This window comes from Heterocephalus glaber, unplaced genomic scaffold (assembly GCF_053883595.1).
Source record: "Heterocephalus glaber isolate CG9 unplaced genomic scaffold, H.glaber_assembly_v1.0 deba00000546, whole genome shotgun sequence".
NCBI lineage: Eukaryota > Metazoa > Chordata > Mammalia > Rodentia > Bathyergidae > Heterocephalus > Heterocephalus glaber.
Genome location: NW_028258147.1, coordinates 2,683,822 through 2,706,276, shown reverse-complemented (window position 1 = coordinate 2,706,276; position 22,455 = coordinate 2,683,822). Strand labels below are relative to the sequence as shown.

The 22,455-nt window shown below is 35.6% G+C and overlaps 1 protein-coding gene across 8 annotated transcripts in view; it reads left to right on the top strand.

Annotated features, from left to right (window-relative positions):
* Window positions 1-22,455, top strand: part of Exoc4 (exocyst complex component 4) — an 816,538-nt gene that overhangs the window by 497,913 nt on the left and 296,170 nt on the right. The gene's annotated exons all lie outside the window — the stretch shown is intronic.

Below are 22,455 nucleotides of genomic sequence, written 5' to 3'. Positions count from 1 at the left end.
TGTTAATCCTTTTCTACACAAGAGTACTTTACTCCATTGATTTTGATAGGTGGCTAAAGGGCACCATGACAGAATAGACTCAGCCAAAATAGCTAGCTTTACATCAGATATCTATTCTCTTATACATAAGATAAACTCCTATCCTTGCATCAGTAAAGATGACTGACGATGGTGGTAACTTCAGTAGCTTGGAAATTAAATTCCGGGGATTCTAGTGCCCTGGTTTTCTTTGTTTTTGCGAATCACTGCTCTCACCAGTAGATTCTTTAATGGAATCCAGAGAGATGATAAAATGGAAAGATACTCTCCAGATGGATAACTTTATAATTTTTCCCATGTCTCCAAGTCCTGATGGATGGGTGGCCAGTGTTGAAAAGCTTTGTGCATAATCACATTGAAGAACTCTAAAACTGTAACTTGTTTTGAATCTTGTTTGATCTGTGTCATTAAGTAAATCCAATCACATCACATGTAACAAAGATAATATAATGTCTAAAATTTCCTAGCAGAAGCACTGAGCAAGATCAAGTATGAGCTAGTATTTTGACATCAAACCAATGGTTAATTTTTTTTCCCAAAGTAAATTACTTCTCCTTTAACAGTTCTTTGAGATTCAGTAGATAACAAAGAACCCTAGCTACTTTTTAAACTCATTATTGTTCTCCTTCTTGGCCTTCCACAAGGTAGTTGCGTTTTTCTTTATCAGTGAATTTTGATGCCCTGAGTACTATACAAACAAGCCTCTGAGATTGAGATGGCTGGAACTTCATCTGAAGCCAAGGAAAGTCACAAGGTCTAATGAAATTTTCTAATTGTCAGCAGAGAATGGAGAGTTATATTAAAATGACCTTGGAATCCAAATTACAGAGCCTATGTTTATGATATCTGTTTCCTCTTGTTCTCTTCTTGCCAAGATACTGGATTCTATTTGCCTTAAATAGTGAGTCATTATTATTAATATTTTATATGTCAAGCATAGTGAGGCTTCAGTATATTTAAAGATTTCTTATCTAAAACACTTTTTCCAAAGTATCCATTGCTCTCTAGTGTCTTAAGTCCTGGACTATCATGGTTTTATTTAGTCTTTCCTAGATAGAAACTCAGCACCATTCATAGCTCACCAATGTCTTCTGTAAGAGATACAGGTTAAGTACTCCTTATCTTAAATGCTTGGGACGAGAAATTTTTTGGATTTTTGGATTTTAAAAAAAATTTTGGACTGCTTATATACATACTAAGATATGTTAGGGATGTGACCCAAGTCGAAACACAGAATTCATGTATGTTTCATGTACATCCTATACACATTGCCTGAAGGTAATTTTATTAGAATATTTTATTTTTCTTAATTTTTATTTTTGTTAGTATATGTTTGAAGTACATGATGATTACATTCATCCTGGGGAGTTGGTACATGTACATGATACATCTTAATTCTTTTTTACATCCCCTTTCCCTCCTGTCCTTTCTCCTTTCATTTCAGTATTTTAAATAATTTTGTGCATGAAACAAAGCTTTTTGTTACTACAACAAAAATAACTAAAGTAACTAAAGAAATTTATTTAGCTCACAGTTCTGAAGGTTCAATGACATGGGGCCTATAGAAAATTTTAGATCTGTTGAGGGCGCTGTTGGTTGTGTCACATCATGGTGGAATACAATAGCAGGAGTGTATGTGGGAAAAGGGAGATCACATCTCAGACTGGAAGCCAGGGGAGGATAGAGGAACTAAGTTTGTTCCTTTTTATAACCACCCACTTGCAAAAACTGCCAAAGAGTCACATGAGTACCACCTTAATCCCTTTCTAGGGCATATCCCAGTTGCCTAAGGACTTCCCACTAGACCTTGTCTGTTAAAGATTCACACCACCTCAGTACAACCACCATGAAGACCACACGTGAGCCTTTGTGGGGACATCCAACATCTAAACCTAGCTCATGAGATCAAATTTTCCACTTGTGGAATCATGTTGGTGCTCAAAAGGGTTTGAATTTTGGAGCATTTCTGATTTTGGATTTTTGGATAAGGAACATTCAACCTATATATGTAAAGTAAAAATGTTTGTGGTGGTTAATGCTGTTGGGAATCGAGCTTTAAAACTGTGGCCAAGATAGTGTGGTCCTTGAGAGAGGAGCAGCTGATAGATGAGGGGATTATGGACTATTGCTGAAGTTGTTCAGTGGCAAAACTAAAGATCTATTTTTGGAGAATACAAAGTTTTCTAAAATACACAAGTAAAAACATATGGACAAAAAAGAAAAAAAATGCTACAGAACAATACAAGGAAAAAAATCAAAGGGAAATCATTGAAGTTTTTTGGTTTTTGTTTTTTGTTTTTTTGCCGGGTTGAGAAATGGGTGGGGGCTAAGAGAATCAGGAGAAACTTTGCCCAACAAATAAGTGTAAGTTTCACGGATAGCTTCATGGAAGATGAGAAACAAGAATAAATAGGCCATGTTTTACTGCCCTTAGCAAATGTTGGAACATTTTCTTAATTCTGTTCACATTAAACACTCAATGGATGCTGTCACACTTTGTCCCACATGTATTCCTGCCTCCAAGTTCATGTGTTGCTAATGCTATCCCCCTTCAGTTGGCTTCTTTTCTCTGGGATTTGGTCACTCTTGCTTTTCTGACAGCCATTTTATGCCCATGCTGTGGAATACTTGATGGCTTTTTCCTATCACATTGACCATCTCTTCCAAAGATGAAAGAACTTAATCTTTTGCAAAAGGCCTTTCTTGAGAAAATAAACAAATGCAATGTATAAATACAGGAATCTTTGATCTATTGGTAATATGCATATGAAAAAGCTGAACTAACCTTTCTGTGCTAAGACCAATGCTGCTGTTCTCATTGTAACAATTTTTTGAATCTGCTACGTTTCTGTGGTCTCAGAGGTAGGGCCTTGAACTTATTCATGTTTGTATTGTTAACACACTCAAGAATTATACATATTAGATATTTGATATTATTTAAGCAAAAAAATACTTAAAAATTTAGAATTGACCTTAGGTTATAAGTAAACATAAACAAGAAACAAAGTCTCTAGAAATGAAATATATAAATATCTAGTAGTTATAGCAAGATAAAATTAATGTTGCAGAGGTACACTGTAGGGATTAAATGATCTTTATTTATGGAGGTCCAGAAAGGTTCAGTTAACATTATATCACATATGTTATATCTTCCTTTTAATGATGAGCCCAGTGCCTCGTGCATGCTAGGGTGTACTCTGCCAAGTTTTATCCCCAGCCCTTTATTTTATTTTGAGACAGAGGCCTGCTGAGTTGCCTTGGCTGGCCTCAAACTTGTGATCCTCCTGACTCAGCCTCCCAAGTATAGCTGGAGTTATAGGCATGCATCACTATCCCCAGCTATATATGTTAAATCTTAAAGGATGGCAACGAGTTTTGTAGGTGAACAAGGAAAGGAGCACATTCTAGCCTGAAGATTCAACTTATAGAAACTCTAAAGTTGGAAATAACCTCATACATTTGCACAAGTACATATTACTCACTGCTCATGTGCTGAGTGTATTTAGAGGTATGAATAAGAGGCTGGAGAAGTGCCCAAGGCTATAAATCTGAGGGCACATTTTATATAGAGATTGTAACTTGGATTTCATCAAATAGGGAGTATTTAAAGACTTAAGTCAGAATTATTTGATCTAATTTGAACTTAAAGATGGTAAGGAAAGGGAGTAGAAAATGACGTAATCCTTACAATGTGCCCCAAATCTACATTCTTTGTTTATGCTACTCACTTAATCTTTTCATCTTCTAGCCCCACAGTAACATGGTAGTAGTATAGAGAATATTTTGTATGGGGTAAAAACAAAGGTAGTGAGGATAGTTTATAATAGTTTGGCTGAGAAGTGTTTAGGACCAAAATGATCAAAATAATCATTTCAGTAGGTCTGAGGTAAGGGGTCTTTGTCAGTAGAATTGACAGGTCTTAACCAGCCGTTGGAGGTAAAGAAAGAGGCAAAGTTGATCAGAAGTTCTCCCCTAGGCAGCTGAGTATATTGCAGAACCTTTGTTTGAAGTAGAAACTATAATAATAGGAATAGATTTCTGGAGAAATAAAGTTTAGCTTTAAATTTGTGGCAACAGAAGTGCATTAGTTAATTAGGAGTATCTCTCAAGAGCTCAAAAGGGAAGCAGCACGTATGTAAAGGAGTTATAAGTATTTAGGTGCTACTTTAACCCATGATAGTACTTAAACTCCATAGAAAGTGAAGAAGAGATGGGTGATACCTCAGGTGTTGGGTTTGGGCCAGCAAACCCTGTTAAGAGAGATGAATGAAGACATGAGAGCCAGAATATCTTTGTCAGGGGGCCAGGGGTCTTCACCAAAATGGAGTGAAACCCCAAAGAAACTCAAACCCCTAGATTTACTGAGAAACAACAAAGGCAGTATTGTTTTGCTGAGCACCAATGTTTGTTTTAGGTAGCAAGGCAGGCAAGCAAGGCATCATGACAAGTTTGGCAGAATAATTAACTTTTATCTGCTCTGGAGAGCTTCCTTGTTTTCCCAGTGAGGTCCATCTCTGCTCCAGTTGGCAAAACATCTTGTCTTCAAGACTTTCCAGCTCCTTAGAATTAGCAGCCTTTTGTCCCCCCTCCCATACCCCAGACAACAGAGTAGACATTGACCCACTGGGTGTCACAAGGAACTCCACATCAGGGAGCAAAACAATTTAAGGGGTGGTCAGAGGAATGGGGAGTAGAGTGAAGATACATCTGCTACTATAAACTGTTAAAACTTTTTACTGTGATAAACTGATTAGTCATCATAAATGTACCATACTCATTAATTATACAGGTTCTTTGATGTACTATGAAATATGATATGTAGCATTTTAAAATCCATCTTAATTTTACTTTAAATTTAATGCTAACAAAGAAGATAATCATTACATATTTAATAATAACTTTCTCTTTTTTTTCTTAAAGTTTAGAAGGGCAACTAAGTATTCTCTGTAAGATCCAGTTCTAAAGATATTCAAAGTCACTGTATTGATGGTTTCCTTTGCATTTTTTGTTTTATTATATACATACCTTTACTCTTGGTACCCAGGGATCAAACTCAGGACCTTGCACTTGCGAGGCAGGCATGGTGCCACTGAGCTAAATCCCCAGCCTACCCTTACTCTTCACAAGGAGGGATGGTTTATATTATAAATCTTTTTTAACATATTCTCACAGCTGCTTGTCAGTAAATGTATATTGGTGATGATCTTTTTTCTACTGAAAAAGATTGACCCTGGATTTCTCTTGTATACCTTCCTCTATCAACTTAGTCTTTTAAAAACATAATGTAGTGGGGCCGAGGATTTAGCTCAGTGGTGCTGCTGCCTGCCTCCCAAGCGTAAGGTCCTGAGTTCGATCCCCAGTACAAAAAACAAAATGCAGTTGCTGTGAATCAGAGTGAGAATAATTGGAAAATAAATTCTAATAAATCCTCTGTTCTCCAGTTTTATTTCCGTAAGACCTACTTGATAATATATTAATTCTTAAAACAAAGTTGGAAAGCCATTTGAAGTAATCAGTAAGCCCTTTGTTGAGAATTTTTTAAAGGAATTATAGAAAAATAAGAGTAGCACCTAATTGCATTTTCTGAATGTCTACTCTGCTGTAGACTCTGTACAAATAGGCACAGTACAGGTCTTCTCACTTATCTTCACTGTGTATTGCACCACTCTAAGCTCCTTATATCGTGTCCCAGATGTTCTCGCTTTAATTTTTTCTTGTCTTGACACCACATGAAATATTTGATCCAAATAGCTGCCATTCCTTCTCTATGATGGGGTAAAACTTCTTTTACTCTCATACAGTGCAACTAAGAAAATAGAAAATGGGAAGAAATTCTGAAAAGCATGTTTGAAATACGTTGGAAAGTTACATAAAATATTGACTCAAATAATTTAAAAATATTTGAGTCTGATCTGATGATTCCTTTAAGGGAAATCACTGTAGTCAAAAACAGTGACTCTTGGAGCTATTGTAATGGAAATGCTAAACTCAGCCTTATAGAATAGGAAGGGGAAAATAGGCAAGATCAAAGCTATCCAGGTGCTTCTTTAAAATAGGTATTAAAGACTAAATGTTTCCTGGCTTCACCGTATATTATTTAAAACTCTGTGAAATTAGCTCTTCAAGATTTCATTTTCTGTGTGTAAACAGATAAGCAGATGTTAACATTATGCCTTAACATGGATGATGCTATCCTTTTTTCCAGGGCCCTCTTCTTATAGGTGAAGATAGTAGTAGATCCTACATTAAAATGAAATTGCAGGAGAAAATGATATAATTTCAAATATGTGTTATTGAACATAAGTTTCATTCAAGGCCTAGTTAAATGGCTCAGGATTTTTCTGCTGAGTTAAAGAAGGGGAGGTGAAGATAGTTTGGGGAAAAAAATAAGAAGTGGCTCATTTTTTAAAATGTGTAGACTATGTTTACTTTTTATTTAGATGTTTAAAGGAATGTCATAAGGATGCTTAAGCTTTGGAAAATCATCAGGCTAAGATAAGAGAAAATTGTCAAACAGCTCTTTTCCAGAGGAATTTTGGAATCAAAACTGTTTGGTGGATTCTTCTGAGAGGCTTTTAAATGCCATCAAGTCTCAGCTTGAATTAAATGATAGCTTAAAATGAGTAACAATACCCATGGGATGTCTTTCTTTCATTATTTGTAGAAAACTCTTTTATATACTAACATTCTTACAAAATTCAGACCTGGACTAACACAAATATTCATGGATCTAAATTCCAGCTAAATATTTGTTCAATAACCGGCCCCCCCCATCAGTTTGGTTTTGAATGATTGGTCCTAAGTCCTGACAGTGGTCTTTGCATATAACTTACATTGTTCTATGTACCTTTAGAATGACTGACTCCTTTAATCCTGATTGACTCTTTGTCACCCCCATTTTGAAACAAATACAGAGAATGAATGTTAAAAGCATAAGTGTTTAACTTGCTTAAGTTAACATAGCAAGTAAGAGACAGTATTTGAACTCAGGCCCTTTGCTCCAGAGCCTGCTTTCTTATTTAGACAGGTTAAAGATCATATTAATGGCTGCTTTTGATGTTGTTGCTGTTGTTGTTGAATTGAGAGAATTCTGAATTGCTGAGCTGTGAAGGAAACATCTTTAGTGGTACTACTAGCAACCGTGACCCTGTCAGAAAGTCATGATACTACTAGAAAATAATTAAATCAATACATAGTTTATTTATTGAATCAGATGGATAATTTATTGTTGCCTGTGAAATCCCAGACACTAGAAATACAAAGATGGCTTAAAGGCCAGGCCTCAGCTCCTGAGGAGCTCTGTGTTTGGGAGAAAATCATAGAAACCCATTGGTGTATATTTGTAATAGTGTACAGATACAGTGCAAGTAGTGAGGATGAACATGTTGTTACATTCTGGATCTTATCTATCTATCTACCTATCTATCTATCTATCTATCTATCTATCTATTTATTTATTTCGGTGCCAGGGATCAAACTCAGGACCTGGAGCTTGTGAGGCAGGTGCAGTGCCACCAAGCTAAATCCCCAGCCCAGATTCTGGATTTTACATGTCCCCCAAAGACTCATGTTTTAAAGGCTTGGTCTCCAGATACTGGTGTTGTTGGGAGCTGGTAGAACCTTTTAGGAAGTGGATCTAGTGGAAGGAAATTAGTCATTGGGGCTAACGTTGAAGGAGATAGTGGGAGCTTGGGCTCATCCTCTCTGTTATTTTTTGCTTTCTGAATTCCTGGAGATGAGCATCTTCCTCTATCATACTTTTCCCAGTGCACTCACCTCTGTGATATTTTGCCTTGCCACAGGCTCAGAAAGATCCAAGGCCAAAAGACTATGGACTAAAACCTCTAAAACCACGAGCCAAAATAAATCTTTCTTTTTTATAAGTGGTTTATTGCACATATTTTGTCACAGGAATGGGAAGTTGAATCATTCACATGTTCATTCTTTCTCATTTATATTTCATATACATGTATATACTTTTTAATGACTTAAATGGATTCATATTTAACAATCCTAACATTATATGTGAAAATCATGTTTGTGTACATCTTAATTAATTTTTCTTGCCCAATGCCAGCATGATTCTTTATTAATCTTTGAAATTTAATAACCTTACTAAAATATATCCCCCCTTGGATAGTGTGTGCCTCTTCATTCTGTAGATTGTAAAGAGGCTAAAGATTTTGTGATTCATCAGGGAAAATCAAGAATTAAAGTACTTTGCCAGTTTCAAATGCTTAAGAAATGTTGAAGTTTTCAGGCATTTTTGGTGGATGGCGAGGAATAAAAAGGGGATTCTAGTAGGATATTGATAAGGTAGGCAGTTTTAAATGTGATGAAACACTTTGGATTAAAGGACCCCTTCCATGTCCAAAGTCTCCTCCCTCTGTTAGTCCTTCAGATTCCACTATTAAAATCTTCTACATTAACGCATTTTGCACTAAATTGTGTTCTGTAGAATTCTGTTGTTTTGCAAGATGGTAGAAGGTATTCTAGGCAAGGAATGTGTTCTGTAATCAAATGAGAGTAAAATTGGAAAATACTATTACTAATCCCATTCTTGGCAGTTCATTATAACCTAAAATAATAAATGTTCTAAAACTCCACATTTCAAAAAAAAATCCATTTGGTTTTATTTAGTCCAGCACTTCCCAATTTATATAAGTACCTAATCCTTTTTTTTTTTCTTTGAATATTGGATTAAGATACTATTTCTCTGAAGAATTTTCTTTTAAGATGGAAGCATTTCTGGGAAGGGTTAATAAATGATGAAGTGGTAATATTTAAAACCTATTAATGATATCCTAAAATAATGTGTTAATTTACTGGGCATTTTCTGTGTCGGGCACAGATCTGGAGTGGCTTTATGTGTATTTTGTCATTTCAATGCTATATCTCTTAAGACAGTGATAGTGAACCTTTTAGAGCTTTCAGTGACAACAAACAGCCAGCTGTGGCATGCGTGCTATAGGTTTGCCACCACTGGCCTAGAAACTTTGTCATTTTAGAGATGAGATTCATGCTTAACAATATTACATTATTTTTTCATGGTTGCACAAGAGTAAATGGCAGAGTTAAGACCTGGTAGTGTGACTGCTTAGACATCTAAACCTGTCTCTATCACCAGTATACATAAAATTGTTATCAGATACTTACAGCCTAGGATAACTTAGTTACTGAAGGTAACTAAGAATAGAAGGTTCCTATTCAGTTGAAGTTCACATGAAAGTTGAGGTAAACAAGGAAGGAAAAATGCCTTCAGTCCATGGATGTTGGGTGGAGAGGCGATGGTCAGAATGTAAGAAGGAATGCAGTAGAAGAAAATAAAGTGTAAAGACGACAGTAGACTCATCTACTTTCCATTTCTCTCTGGCAATAGTCTTAGCGCAGCAAAATTTTAAAAGTTTTAAAAATCAGAGCAAATTTATATAACAGACATTCAGAAGACTCCATATTTGTTTAGTCCTTGTTGTGAAGAAAGTAGCATTTTGGTATTGTGTGGGTGTGTGTGGGTGTGGGTGTGTGTTTTCAGCGATCATATTTGAGTATAATGTGTAATGTTTTTAAAACAAAACTTTTCAGAATATTATTTTGATTCATATTGGGATGAGATATGGAAGCATATATACCATTATTTGCCTTAATAGAGTATCTGTTTCTGGAATAAGATAGGAGTGGGGAGGGTGACTTACAAAATTGCTAGAAATCTGTTGCTTTCAAATGTCAGAATATAGTATCTTCTAGAGCATATCTCTACTCTTCATCCTCTGTGTAACTGTTCTTACTGCACAACTGAGTACGTGGCACTTGTGGTTTGTTTTCTAGCTTTGGTGACTACTTCCCTTGGCTTGACTTTGCACCATTCTGTGCCTCTTTTAGAAGAAGCCCAGGTACCAAAGCTAGAACTGAGGTCTTCAGTCTGTCATTATTATTTCCACTATACTACAAAATCTTTCCTGAGAAAAACAAGTTCAAATATAGCACAGTATGCTTAATGTCCTATCAGGCTGATTTAAAAGGGGCTTTTTATCTAGTCAACAGAAAGTTCTGTGTCCCAAAATATTTATAAAGCATTGAAAATACTCATTTTGGGCAGTATCTGATACAACAAAATTTTAACAGAAAAACAGATTGATATCTGTTGGGTTTATCTTTTGGGTTTTATCTTATTATTATTTGACCCATAATACCCAGCATTACAACTTGATGACAAAAATAAGATGGTGTATTTATAACCCTGCACCAAAACTAGCATGTATTCAGCTTGTGGATACAGAATCCACAAATAAACGTGTAAATTGAGAATTTAGTTTAGCAGTAAATCTACAGGTGCTTCAACCTTCCCTAATTAAGAAGTCTTAAAAGGAGATTAACATTCTCTGTTGATGTTTACCTCTGAAGTTTTGAACAAAACAGTGTAAGCAGAAGATACTCTAAGGAGCATTTTTGGAAAAATCCCAACAATTGCATAGAGCCACACAGATGAAATGATTTAATTAGTTTGGATAACACTATTCTTCTAAAACATTTGAAACAGACACATGAAACTCATAAAAAGCCTTGTATTTTCTAGCATATGTGAGAATTTAAGGGTGCCTAAGAGCCTACTTTGAAAGATTTGCTGAGTCTCCCTTGATAAAAATGTACTATTACCAAATGCAGAGTACAGAAAAGAAGCAGTCAGTAGTATTATTCAATTGTCAATGCATTTACAGAATTTAGAACTGGAAAGATACTGTAGAGTCTCTTTTTACAGAAGAATGAACTGATTCATAGATTGGCTATTGATTCAGTGAAGGTCCCACAACTAGTTTAGGTGACAGAACTAGGGCTAGACTCCAGCTGTCTGAAAGATATAGATGAGTTCATGGCTCCTTCATCCCACCTGTGCAAATCAACTTTTTTGACTGAGCAAATAGTTGGTGAGTAAGTTCTCTATATGATTTTATTCATTTCTAACCATGTCCCTGTGCAGACTTACTTGCAGTACTAGTTGTAAGCAAACACTTTTATATGGATCCATTCATTTATGCCTCTACTAACCAAACAGCATACTGGGATGGCTTTTGCTAGTAAAGTGTTTCTTCACCCTCCTCATGTGTAACTTCATTGAAGTGGCTTGCCAAGAAAGCATGAGAAAAAAGCACATGAAGAGATATGTGGACTCACTGCCTCTCTGAAACCTCACTATCTTCCTGAGCTTGGTTCTCTTATGCTCCTTTTTTTTTTTTGTCTGCATCTGTCTGTCTGCCTGTCCAAAACGTTATAATCCCAGTGGAGTCTTGGTTGTGTGAAGAGTTAGAGATTTGAAGGGGATCCAAAATGGTATTGAGAATAGTAATGTGTATTTTTTGTTCTTTTTATGTATATATGTCTAGTGTTCCCAAGAATTCTATCATTGTATAAGTGATACAACTTTAGAATTGCGCTATGGAAGTGATACAGTTTAAGAATTCTGAAAGTTAAGCTGTTAGGTTTGAATAGTATAAAATTGCTGATTTTACCTATAAAAATATGACAACTTGAAAAGGGAAAAAAAGATGAGAACAGATAATATGCAGAACTATCATAATGGCTGAGGAATGTATAAAAAAGTCGATTTCACTAGGAACCAAAATTTAACAAAGAAATAATTTACTTACTTTTGTGAAATAGCCAACAATAGTCTTTAATATTCTACTGGTAGTAGCATGGATTAATACAACTAGTAAATATTTGTGGAAATATTTAAACTCAATGTTTTCTACCTGCAGATACTTACACCAAAGTAGTACACTGGTATGTGAATAAATATTTTTTATAAATATGTTCATCACAGGTCGTTTATAACAACAGAAAATTGGAAACAACTAAATGCTGCAATAGTGAAATGGTGAATTAATCATGATATATCTATAGCATGCAGTGTTATGTAGTAATTAAACTAGTATTCACCTGTTTTTAATGTCAATGGAAAGTATCCAGAATGAAAAAGTGAATAGTTTCAGAATTGTATACACAATATGATCATAATTGTTTAAAAAAATTTATAATCATAGAAAAAAGACAAACTATATCAAAATTTGATAGTGTATTAACTTTGACAAAAAGTAATCTTTCTACTTTTCATTTGTTATGCACTTAGCATATATAAATGTCACTTTATATTAGTAATACTATATATTAGTAATTATTAATACATGTTCTTTATAGTATGGGAGCATGCTTAGTCAGCTTTTCCATCTCTGGGATAAAATACAGGACACCTGTAACTTAGAAGAAGAGAGGTTTATTTTGGCTCACATTTCTAAGGATTCAGTACATGCTTGTTTGGCTCTAAGGCAGAAACAATATTACAGAGGGGTATGACTAAGGAAAGTGCTCAACCCATGGCACCCAGGAAGCAGAAAGGAAAAAGATGATGTGGGGACAAGAACATACCATTCCTGTCATGTCCCCAGGGACCCACCTCCAACCAGGTCCCACCTCCTAAGGACACATTCAGTTACTGAATTGATCAGTGACTAAATTAACTAATAAGTATAGATCTTCTGTCATCCAATCACCTTCCAAACACATGCGTTTTTTGGAGGACATTTTATATCTAAACCATAACAGAGGGCATTCAAAATAATTGTTTGATGGACTCTAGTTTATAATGTTAGTACAAAATCTCCCTGGCCAAAGCTCTATATGCATCTCTAAATTCTCCCAGTAGTGTTGATGCTGTGGATCTGGAAGCCACATTTTGAGAAATACTAATATGGAGAGTCATTCATTGGGGTTATCCCTGGGAGAAAACAAATTCCTAGTCTCAACACATATCCACTGTTGCTGTTCTTACCTGAGCCTCAGCATCCTAGTGAAGCCTCTGCTTTCTAGGGGCAGACTCTCATAAATGATATTTGGGTACAGTTAAAATAAGGTTCAGAGCCAAGCATGGTAACTCACACCTATAATCCCAGCTGCTTGGGAAGCTAAGGCAAGAAGGCTACAAGTTTGAGGCTAGCCTGGGCAACTTAGTGAGACTCACAAAATAAAGAGGGCTAGGGATGTAGCTCAGAGGTACAGTACTTGCCTAGCAGGTGCAAGGCCCTGAGTTCAATCCCTAGAAGGCAAATACATACATACAAACATACATACATACATACCATCAAGACCAAGAGCCAGTTATAAATGCTATCTCTTTGTAAGTCACTAAGCTCCAACAAATGAAAGTTTGGGGCAAGTTTTTTCACTGCCCTATATTTGTCTATCCTGAGGAGTTAAAAACTATGACTTTGAGTATCTAGCCAAAAAATTGTAACAGGAAACCCTTTCCAAAGAGGATAGTTACCTTTGTGTTTATTGCAGAAGCCAGAGGGGAGAATTGTAGAGTAACTAAGAGTTCCTTAAAAGCAGTATGACAGGTTTCTACTGGACATTTCTGATTTTAATGGCCTCCACAGTCCCAGAAATTACCAGCTAAGGGAGCTCTCAAAATTACTTGAAAGTTTCTTAGTCTTGTTTTGATTTTTAAAATTGTATTTATTTATTTTTATTTATTTTTTGTTACTAGGGATCGAACTTAGGACCTTGTGCTTGCGAGGCAGCCATGGTGCCATTGAGCTAAATCCTGGCACCTTATTTTTTATTTTTTATTAGTGCATGTTTGCAGTATATAATGATTACATTCCTTGTGGTACATGTATATAACATTTTAATTCATTTAAAATAAAAAACTGCTCCACTGTTGGTAGGAGTGTAGACTATTGCAACCATTGTGGAAATCAGTGTGGATATTGTTCAAAAAATTAGTATTAGAGGTAGCATTTGAGCCAGCTAGTCCCCTAGTAGTTATCTTCCCAAAAGAATTAAAAGTATCATACCACCATGATATATGCACACACATGTTTATGGGGAAAGAGTTTGTAATAGCTAAATCTTGGAAACAACCCAAATTTCCATCAACTGATGAATGGATAAAAAGAGATGTATTTTATTATACAATGGAGAACTACTCAGCCATAAAGAAAGATAAACGAGACATAGCTAAATGGATGCAACTTGAGACTATACTCTTAAATGAAATAAATCGACACATATGTGTAAATATTCCATTGTCTCTCTGGTGTGAGAAACTGAAAAGTCAATAAGGACAAAAATGCATAATAGATAATACGAAATGGGAAGAAATTGTTCAAAAGGAAAGGGAAATTGGGAAGGAGGTAGGCGGGAGAAGGAAGAGAAAAGAAAAAAATGAGAAAAGAAAGAAAAAATGGAAACAAAGTTTTTGTAAATAAGGAGAGTTGAAGGGAGGGCAGAGGATTGGGAGAAAAAGAGGAATCAAGATATACCACATACAGATACAAACTCCCTTTGATGACTGTGATCGTTATGTATATTTAAATTTTATATTTAAATTGTATTTTATTAAAAATAAAATAAAAATGAATCATAAGGAAACATGAAAAGTTTTCTTTTCTCTCAGTAGAATTTCCTTTATCTTCTGACTTTTGCCCTTGTCTCTGATGTAAGTGGTAACAAGATGGCTTCCTTATAGGTTAGTTGTAAAGACTAAATGTGCTCAGAGAGTGATGATTTGTTAACACACACACACACACACACACACACACACACTTCTGTGTTCTTTGTGTGATATCTGACATCTGGAAGGTATTAGGGAAGACAGAAGATTGAAAATTCAAAGACCTGGTTTTGAGTTTGGTTGTCACTATAGAGAGAACATATAACCTTTTCAAGGCTCAGTTACTACATCATTAAATACAGATGTGAATCACTTGGGAACTATTGTGTTGTAACCATCAGCTAAAGTGTGAGGAAATTTTTTTAACTAATTAAGGTAGGTAGGATCACTAATCCAAGGTAGTAGTAGGCCATTGTTGCTGTCATTGTTAAATTGTTTGTGAATACAAGTTTTCTGTAAAATGAGCAACTCTTTTTTTTTAGTGAGATTTTATACTTTGATTTAACTGAGTATTCCCCTGATTTCAGCACTTCCATTTAAATGGAAGTGATCCCTGAACACAGATGATTATAGCCCACCTGCCATTTGATTGAATTAATCACTGCTAAAGACATAGCTTGTGCAATGGAAAATTTAAAAAGCTGAGAGGGCTAAGGATATAGTTCAGTGGTAAAATGTTTGTCTGGTGTGTGCAATACCCTGAGTTCAACCCCCAACACAAAGAGACAGAGACAGAGAGATGGGATTGGGAGGGGAATAAAAAGCTGAATAGTTATTTCTTTTCTTCAAAGCAGAGTAGATCATATTTTCAAATGGCCTGTTCTCATTTTGAAAACTGAAGTGTAATGGAATGCTTCTAAGGATGGCAGATTCAAGAAAGAATTAGAAGTGTCTGTATATCTCTAGATTTCCTCTGTTACAGTGAATGTTCTTTGTTTCTTTTCTTTTTTCTTTTTGGTACTGGGGATTGAACTCAGGACCTTGCGCTTGCCAGGCAGGCATGGCACCACTGAGCTACATCCCTGGCTCTTTGTTTCTTGATCACTGAAAAAATTTGTAGTTTTTGAATGCGTAGGATAAAAATTAAAAGGGAATATAGTATTTAAGATCTTTACATAGCATATCATTGTGATATCAAAATTTATACTCGAATTTATTTTAGATAGGATCTAATTAAATTTTTGTATTTTTCTGAATTAATTATTTTCCTTTATATTATAATTTTTCCTGTATGGAAACTGTCAGATTAACTCATCACATTTCTTTCCTCCCTGTTATATAAGAATATATATATTTTGGTGCCGGGAATCGAACTTGGGACCTTGTGCTTGCTAGACAAGCGGTGAAACCACTGAGCTAAATCCCTGGGCCAAGAATACATATTTTTACTTTCCCTGTAAATTGTATTTCTGTCCCTTTGGTAATTCACCTATCTCTTTTGGGACACAAAAATGGCATATGATTTCTGCATGACTTGCTTTCTTTTCTAAGGATAATATTCTTTCTTCTAGGTTATGTAAAATCAATCTTTTAAAAATACAGTGTCTTCTTTCCCAGCTTAAGGACACAACCCCCAAAAATTGAATCAATGGTGAAAGCTGGTAGCATTCAGATGGGGCTAAAAAAATCAAAATCAACTGAACATTTATCAGAAATTCTGAGTGATACAATGTATTCCATTTTCCATTGTTTTCCATTTAGTAAGATTTCTTTTTCTTTTTCTTTTCTTTTCTTTTTTTTTTTGCTTTCTTTTACCTGAATGTGGCTTTTAGGAGACTTGTATTTAGAACTTCTGTTTGTAAAAAAAAATAAAAAAGAGATAGCTTTATAATTACTATGTAAGAACTATGAAGTGGGGAAGAATACATTGGCAAGGCATATTACAATTACTTTGTCATGCATCTGGTTATGTTGGCATATTTGTTTAATTAAATTCCCTGCTAATTATAACTGTATGTACTTGTTAATTATTATTTGCTTAACACAGGCAACAGCATAATTCTTTAAAGAAAAGCAACTCGCTTTCTATTTAAATGAAATTCCAATTTAATATGCTTCCTAAAATAATAATGATGACATTTCATTAGAATAGTAGTTTAAAAATATTTATCTACCTCAGTGGAATTTTGATTGGCTAAAATTGAATAGAGTTGTTTTAATATCCATTAGTAATTGGGACTAAGATTTAGAGTAAAATCATTAACATCACCAAACCACCAGCTGAATCATGCTGCACATGGTTCATCTACTGAAGGATACATTTTATCTTTTCAAGAGACCCTTGTCTGCCATTCCAGACCTCCTTACCACCTACTCCAGAAAAGAGAGGGAGAGAATTAGTACCTGACAATGATTCTAAAAGAGCCAACAAATACAGTTCACTTTCTCATACATTCCCTGAAACATTTATGGTCAGACTGTTCAGATCCCTTAGTTATGATCACTCAACCCAATTCCTGGTATATTTCTAGGCTTTCTCAAGTTTGCACATCTTGCATTAAAATTAAAATAGGATTCTCAGTGGAGCTGGGTCTTTTCTGTTGCATTCTCTTCACCTTCTTCAGTTTCTGATTTCTTCTACCTCTACAGGTATCCCCTTCCTTTCACCATTCTCGGACACTGGATAGTTTAAAAAAACTTCCCCTCCTTATGTTAGTGAGGAGGCAGGAACTCTGTACTACACAACTACTCCTTCTTCCATATCTGCCTGCATTTATTCAGGTTTAACTTTTACCAGTTCTTTTCCTTCATTTAGTTTACAACTACTTTCTCTGTCTAAAATGCCAACTTAAATTTTTTCAATTTATTCTATTTACTTTCCCCAATTCAGATAAAAAAGACTTTTTTTTTTCAAGAACTTGATCTTTGATCCATGTAGAAATGAATTTTAAATAAACCCTTTTAAGGTAAATTGCTAGTTTTATGAGCCTTAGAGTTCTTTTTTTTTATAAAATGGAGGCTATTAGTACCAGGTGCAATGATACACACCTGTAGTCCCAGCACTTGGGAGACTGAGGCAGGAGAAATGCAACTTTGAGTCCTGCCGAGGCAACTTACCAAGTCTCGGCCCAAAATAAAAATAAAAACAAAGAAAAAAAGAAAAGGGCTGAGATGTAGTTCTGTTGTAGAGTACCTCTGGGTTTAATCTGCAGTACAAAAAAAGAATGAAAAGATAGCATTATCAATAATGATTACCATATAGGACTAGAGAGGAAGTCTAATGACATAACATATTGTAAAGCATCTAGTTCATAATAGAATTCAATTAAACAGTGGGGTGTGTGCATACAGGAGCGCATGCATGCACGCCCGTGTGTGTGTGTGTGTGTGTGTGTGTATGTGTGTGTGTGTGTTTTAAACTTACTCTTTAGACACAGCTGAATTCCTGGTGTCATAATCATCTTCCGGTCTATTTCAGGAGACAAACATATTAACAAATGAGAAAAGATATATTAATATCAGTGTTTCTTCAAGCTTTTTTAACAGTGGAAAATCTTTACAACCGAAATCTTACATGAAACCATATGTGACTTAACATAAAGGAGAAAGATGTGACTATTCTTCATGAAACACAAGGTCCTTTTGTGCTATTCCAAGTCTGCAAACATCTTGTACTCTGAGGTCCATAGTTTAAAAATTACTGAACCATGAGTTTGAATTCACTCACATTAATGAGTATCTGCTGTATACTAGGTATGGTGCTAGCACAGGAGATGAAGATAAATTAAGACATAGTCTTTTACCTCAAAGAGTTCACAGTCCAGTAAACAATTTCTTACAGCTCTGAGATTCAGTAAATCTAGATTCAAATAAAGATATCAATAGTTGTAAACAATGTGCAGAGGAAATAGGGTTGTGTTTGTTTACCCATAGACTCACCTAGGAAGGTTTCCTCTGGTGATGGCTTGAGCAGTTTGAGCTTTGATTGCCAAGAATGGAAAGGGATCTTCATATAAATAAAAACCTCTGTGGGCTTATCAGGGACTAAAAGAAGACGACTTAGAAACCCTGGGTGGGAAACATAAGCATATTCTCAGTGCATTGATCATCTTAAGTGGGAAGAGCAGAACTAAGAAGTTCGAAGTGAAATAGAATGAAAAAGAAGGATCCAGTTGTCTGACAATTTGAAAACTTGGTTAATGGTCAGTATAAGGCACTTCAAATTTGTTATTTAGAAAAATGCTCTTCAGAAACTGTACTGTTGTCCTGACCCCATGTCAACTGAAAACAGGCAATCAGCAGTTTAGGACAGGGACCCTGGGTTATATCTGTCTCTCTCTGTCTGTCTGTCTGTCTCTCTCTCTCTCCCGCTTCCCCCCCCCCGTAGTGGAACTGTATCCTCTAGACACTAAAAGTCATCAAAACTCTTTTTCAAGTTCAAACTGGCACCAAGGTAAGTGATAAATCTTAATTAGCTAAATGGAAATGCAGCGTTTTTTGAGAAGAATTCTCTTATTAAGTGAAATTTGTACCTGGACCACTGGAAAGGATTATGATAACATTTTAATGAATTCCACAAAATTTGATGCTGAATTTAAGACATATGTCCAGTTCCATTCAACAGACACTCTTTAATAAGCTGTTATATACTAGGCACTTATTTATGAGGTATAAGAGGAAAAAAGCAGGGCCTATTCTTTTTTTGTTTTGGTGCCAGGATTGAACTTAGGACCTTATTCTTACTAGCAGGTACGGTGGCACTGAGCTAAATCCCGACCCAGGCATGGCCTATTCTGTCAGAGCCCAGGGTCTAATGAAGAAGTCAGAATGTAAGTTAGTACTTTCAAAATATTTTGGTAAGTGCTACAGAAAAACTTTAAAACATGGGTTGTGGGACCATAGAAAAGAGGATGTAATCTCAGGCCATGACACTTGACTTAATGAGTTAGGAATTAGGCAGAAGAATACATGGAAACCTGTCCTGTGTGATTTTTATTGGAATGGAAATCTGGTACCAGAAACTGGCTGGCCACACACAAGGTTGTGTAACTGTACAGGGGCCAGTTATTTAACCTTTCTCAATATCACTTTCTATATCTACATTTACTGTTTACCCCAAAATTATAAAAATTAAATGTGAGCTACATATAAAGAGGCTGAGGCCCAGTGCACTGGTCATTTAAAAACATGTTGGTTTCTGATTGAACAGTGGTAACTGGGCTTTCATTGTCAGGATAGCCACATTTTGGTATTTGATAGCAGCTGAGCTTGGCAGCCCCCTACTCAATAGTTAGGTTGCTAAGGCAGAAAGTTTCGTTCCCAATTAATACACCATTTTTCTCAGAGTCTTTGAACAGACATAGTTTTGATCCATCAAATCTTTTTATCCTGAGGTTGTGTCTGGTTTTTATTCCAAATTCTAAGGTCTGTCTGGACACATTGTGCCTTGAGCCATATAGTATGTAGAAGGACAAATGATTTCTTCCTAGTATTCTCTTTATTAACAACTATGGGGAATAGCTAACATTTATTTAAGAAAGAAGAGACTTATTTGAGAGAAACTTTTGGTTATTTTCTAATGAGGAAAAACCTCTAAATGAATTATGTCAATCTTATTAGATAACAAAGCAAATCTAAAATAGTTTTGAATTTTTCCCTTATTCCCTTTATCATGAATGTTTAATATCTAAAGGAGGTGATTTTTGTTCAGAATTAGCTTTCAGGTTTGAAGAACTATTAGTAATCACTACGGGGAGCCTCACACTTTGATTATATTTGCCACCTCCTCTTCTAGAAGAGAATTATTTTTCCTGTACTCAAAGCAAAATGCCTTTGTTTCACTGGCTTCATCTCCTGTATTTTAAATATGTTCACCTTTGCCAAGAGGAGACATCAAGAAAGTAACCAAATTGTATGTTGGTAAAGTGTAGATCATTGCTTCAATAAGCTTGGTGAAATCAGCATATTCAGCCTCTATACTTATGAAGTGCCACCTTCATCCTTCCTGTAGCTGTTTCAGTCACATTGTCAATGTTCTTGTAATTACTTTATAATCACAATATTAGTTAACTATTGTTTTGTCTCATTTAACTTCTACTAAGCACTAGGCTTGTGTTTTCCTGTTTATCGTTACATAACAATATTCTCATTAGGTAGATACTACAGCAAATCCAGTTTATCAGTGAGGAAACTATGGCTCACGAAATGAAGCAGCTTCCTTATTATCATGCAACTGACAGGGCTGGGGTCCATTCCCAGGCACGTCTGATTTCAGAACCCATACTGTTAAACACTAGGCCATACTGCAATTCTTTAATCCTTTGTTATCCTCTAAAGTAGACTTTATATATGACAGTTCTTACTGTCAACCATAGTTTGATCTCTTGTGATAGTGCATATTGGCTTATTGATAGTTTTGTTTGTAAACATTGAAAGTAAGCTGTAGCCAATGCATACTTAAGAAGCTATTTATTCAGCAAGTGTGTGTTTGCTAATAAGGCAGACATTAAATAAGCATTGAAGTTTAAAACAGATGATATCTGTTGACCTTGAGGAAATCATATCTAGTTGAGAAGACTTATAAGAAAATAATTATATGTAATTCCTTATCCAGAATTCTGTATTCCAAAGTGAAAGTTTTTAGTGTATGAGTCTCTAAGCACTAATACGTGACCTGAACTGATGATAGTGAAGTAGTATGTACAAACTGAGCCCATTGTCTAACGAAGTCGAAGAATTAAATCATGCATAGAAAGCATGTAGTTAATGGGGAAGTGTTTATTGAAAGTATAAGAAGAAAGCAAGCTCCTAGTAGATGGGAGGTGTCCCAAAAAGAGGGATGCTACATGATATATTTGTCTAGGGTCTCATATGTATAAGCAGAACATAGGAATTTGTTTAGTTGTCCAGAGATCACCTATCACAGGTGGCTCTATGGGTTTAAAAGAACCAGTTAGGCTCAGGTTTTGTAATGCAGAGTTCCAAAGAAAACTGGTTACTTTACCTTTCCAAATTCTTTGAACTCAGGCCTGGGATGTAGGGAAGGATCGTTTACTTCCTGCTCTTGCTCAAGGAACTGCTTTCTGGGTCAAAGTCCTAACTCCTGTTACTTTCCCATGTTTGCTTTTGCATTCCTGAGTCTAGTGATCTATGTAGCTCGAGTTAACTCTTAACCCACTGTACGTTTTATTTTCTTTGTAACACTGACCAGCAGACTCTGTCTTAGACCTTGTCCCTTACTAGCTGCCTACTTATAAACTAATTACTTAATCTCTTATAATAGATTATGTAGTTTCTATTTGAACCTCTTAGTATAATTTTTTTTTGGTACCAAAGATTGAACTTAGTATAATTTTTCATACGGACATTTGAGTATGAGCTACTACCTCCCCCAAACAACTGGAATTGTTATGTAATTTATGCTAAATGGCCTCCATAACCTTTCTAAGATCTGACCTTCCTGAGTTCTGAAGTACATCTGATCCTCAAGGTTTAGCTAAATGGACTATGGGACCATGTAATGAACAGAGGTGTGGTAGCCCAAAGCAAGGAATAATAAATACACTTACTTTGGTTAAGTTTGTTTTTCTCTGACCAGGCACTGGGGAACACTGGGAAGACCTTAAGCAAATGAATCATCACATCTAATTTCTGCTTTAGAGAATTTCCTCTTGCTGTAGTGTGGAAACTATACTAGTAAACTAGGTTAGAAATGATGAGAGGACTTGAACCAAGGCAGTGGCAGTAAATAAAGACAGAGAGGAGATAGGTTTAAGAGGTAAAGGGCCTCAAAACTGACTTACATGTTTTCTGGTGTCACAACCTCTAGCATTTAGTCCACTCCTTTGTTTATAGTTTGATACCCTCTTACTAAATATTCAACTATCTTCTGTATGTCTCATATACCTAGCATTATGTCTGATACATAGTTACTGCTGATTAAGTGCTGGTTGGACAAATGGATACATATGTGGCAAATAAATCTTTTTCCTTTTTGTTCTTCACTTAGCAACCCAGTTCACAACATCTAT